General features: G+C 37.7%; 1 pseudogene; it reads left to right on the top strand.

The window, feature by feature from the left end:
- The first annotated feature begins 394 nt into the window (after positions 1-394).
- On the top strand, positions 395-495 carry LOC113889418 (annotated as a pseudogene).
- The last annotated feature ends 2877 nt before the right edge of the window (positions 496-3372 follow it).

Below are 3372 nucleotides of genomic sequence, written 5' to 3' on the forward strand. Positions count from 1 at the left end.
TATTGTGATGATCATTTTGCAATTTATAAATAGTGAATCATCATGTTTGCACACCCAAAACTAATATAGTGTTAAATGTCAGTTTTATATCAATTTTTTAAAAAAGAAACTGCTTATGACACAGGACTGTTCCACCAACAAATGTTGTGCTATGGTTTAGTTGGCAGCTGTTCTTGCTTGCTTTCTTTTTCTGTCTCCCTCTTCTTCCTTCTTTCTTCCTTTCCTTTCTCCCTCCTTCTCTCCCTCCCTCTCTGTCTTTTTCTCTCTCTTTCTTTCTTTCTCTGCAGTACCTAAAACAAAGGGATGCTAACAATCAATAATGTCTTGTAGTCAATGATATATATTGAATCGCTTCTTTGTTAACAAGAAAATGTATTCCTGACCCATTTTAAATGTTCCTTTCAGGAGCACATAAAGTAAAATTAGAATGATGCAGAGTTAGCATGGCACCTGGCTAAGGATAACATACAACCTGGTGAAGTGTTTTACATTTTTTCTTTTTCTTAATCTGAGTGTTTATTTGTGAATACTTATCCAGCTATAAACTTAATGTCTTGTGGATAGTTTTCTGAATGTGCCATGCTTTAATGTAAGTGTTCTTAAAATATCAGTATATAACAGAGTTTGCATAGTGTGGATCCCATGTTTGAAATGATGGTGGTCTACATGACTTCTCACATTGGTGCACGTATTTCTGTATGTCAGCCCAGAATCCATATGTCAACAAAAATTATGGAAAGACAGGTAACTTCTGCTTTCTTCTTCATGATTTTTTGTGTCTGTATATTTTTTACAGTGAGCATGTATTTCTTTCACCATGAGAAGAAAAAGACAGAAAGACCTACTCCAATTTTAAAAATACATATAGTTAAACAAAACCTGCATATTCTTTGAACAGCAAATCCACTTCACAGAATTTTTGTACAGAAATAACTAAGGATATGCACAGCAACTTAGCTGTGAGAATGCTCATCATATTTCATATCTTCTATTCAGTATTTTCATTTGAGTATTTAGTCAAAAAACTGATTTGAGATGTAGACAGATATTTATTTACAAGATTATTCATCATAAGTGAAGTGAAGTCACTTCAGTCGTGTCGGACTCTGTGTGACCCCAGAGACGGCAGCCCACCAGGCTCCCCCGTCCCTGGGATTCTCCAGGCAAGAACACTGGAGTGGGTTGCCATTTCCTTCTCCAACGCGTGAAAGTGAAAAGTGAAAGTGAAGTCACTCAGTCGTGTCCCGACTCTCCGAGACCCCATGGACTGCAGCCTTCCAGGCTCCTCCATCCATGGGATTTTCCAGGCAAGAGTACTGGAGTGGGGTGCCATTGCCTTCTCCGTTTTTCATCATAGTGGTTGCAAAATATCAAACACTTCCAGTAACATGGGGATAGTTAGATAAACTACTGTACATTCATATGAGGAGCATAGTCACGAACATGGATAAGGATTTTGAAAAAAAAAAAAACTGTGATGATATAGGAGATGCTTATTAACACTGCCACATGAAAAACTAATACAAAACTCTCAGTTCAATATAAACCAAATTTTATACAAGCACAAAATATGTATATGACATATATATGCAAATAAAAAGGAAGAAATATGTGTAAATGTTTATAGTGGTTATTCTTAACTCAGATAATAATTTTTAATTATCTTTTTTGTACCTTTCTGTATTTTCCAAATTCTCTAAAATGAGCATTATATGTTCTGTAAATTTCAGAATCTACTCCAGTATTCTTGCCTGGAAAATCCCGTGGACAGAGGAACCTAGCAGGCTACAGTCCATGGGGTCACAACAAGTCAGACACAACTGAGCAACTAACACAAATTTTAGAAAGTAATTTTTTTAAATCACTACAGTCATAAGTACTTTTCTAGAGAGCAAACAGCCACATCAAAACAAAATTTTTATTCTAGAAAGAAGCACAGAAAGTGCCTCAGGCCCTGCTTCTCAACTCCTGTACTCCCTTTATTGAAGGATGGTCTGTTACTTGGTGCCTATTAGGTTCATTTAAATGCAGGTTCCGTTATACCTGCTCCTCTAGTTACCTTGCCCAAAATTAAGCGGAAATACTAATGGAGGCAGGCAGAGGAATGTAGTTGTCAAGAGACACAAGAATTAATGTAAAAGTGAGGTGGAAGAGATAAAAATAATCGTAATAGTCATATAATAATGTGTGTTTGCCTTTTCATACTGTTAATGGGGTTCTCCAATAATTTAGCCACCTGATGCAAAGAGCCAGCTCATTGGAAAAGACTCTGATGCTGGGATGATTCAGGACAGGAGGAGAAGGGGATGACAGAGGATGAGACGGTTGGATAGCATCATTGACTCAATGGATATGACTTTGACAAACTCCAGGAGACAGTGAAGGACAGGGAAGCTGGGGTGCTGCAGTCCGGGGGGTTGCAAAGAGTCAGATACAACTTAGTGACTAAACAACAACCATGAAAATAATGTGTGTTTAGTGTCCAAGCTTTGAAACATATAGACTTAAGGGCAAAAGTGTATTAAAACAATCCATATCCAAATTCAGAATGTGATTCAAGACATTAAAACTTTTATATGCAACACTCTTCTATTAAAAACCTTTAAGTTATAAAATTTCATGGGAATGAACAAAGTTTAAAAAGTCAGACAGGGAGCTTTCAAATTCTTTTGGTAGCACAATACATATTTACTTTTATAGATTAATATTATATTATCATATTTATATGTGAAGAGAAACATACACAAAAAATATAATTTGTAAAGGACTGAATTTTGAAATCCTTGTTTTATACCCAAAATGGATCATCTTGTACATTTAGTTCAGAATTCAGCACATTAATGTCTGTGGTTTTACTTTTCATTCACATTTTAACTCTGAACTTCCCTTACTAAAAAAGAGATGAGAGAAAGCAGTAATGAAAAATGGTCCTGGCCAGTAGTGTATTTGTCACCTTATGATTTTCTTGACAATCTTACTAGAGAGCAGAAGGTGAAAGCGAAAGTCACTCAGTCATGTCCGACTCTTTGCAACCCCATGGACTATACAGTCCATGGAATTCTCCAGGCCAGAATACTGTGTGGGTAGCCTTTCCCTTCTCCAGGGGACCTTCCCAACCCAAGAGTCCAACCAGGGTCTCCTGCATTGCAGGCAGATTCTCTACCAACTGAGCCATCAGGACAGACCATATCACTAGTGTGCTACCACTGGATGATCAAGCTGGCCAACATTTTTTTTTTTTGGCTGAGCTGGGCCTTCCTTGCTGCGTGAGGACTTTCTCCGGTTGCCATGTGCAGACTCCTCACTGCAGTGGCTTCTGTTGCTGCAGAGCATGGGCTCAAGGTGGGCGAGCTTCAGTAATTGCAGCACACC

This window comes from Bos indicus x Bos taurus, unplaced genomic scaffold (assembly GCF_003369695.1).
Source record: "Bos indicus x Bos taurus breed Angus x Brahman F1 hybrid unplaced genomic scaffold, Bos_hybrid_MaternalHap_v2.0 tig00478955_arrow_arrow_obj, whole genome shotgun sequence".
NCBI classification, from domain to species: domain Eukaryota; kingdom Metazoa; phylum Chordata; class Mammalia; order Artiodactyla; family Bovidae; genus Bos; species Bos indicus x Bos taurus.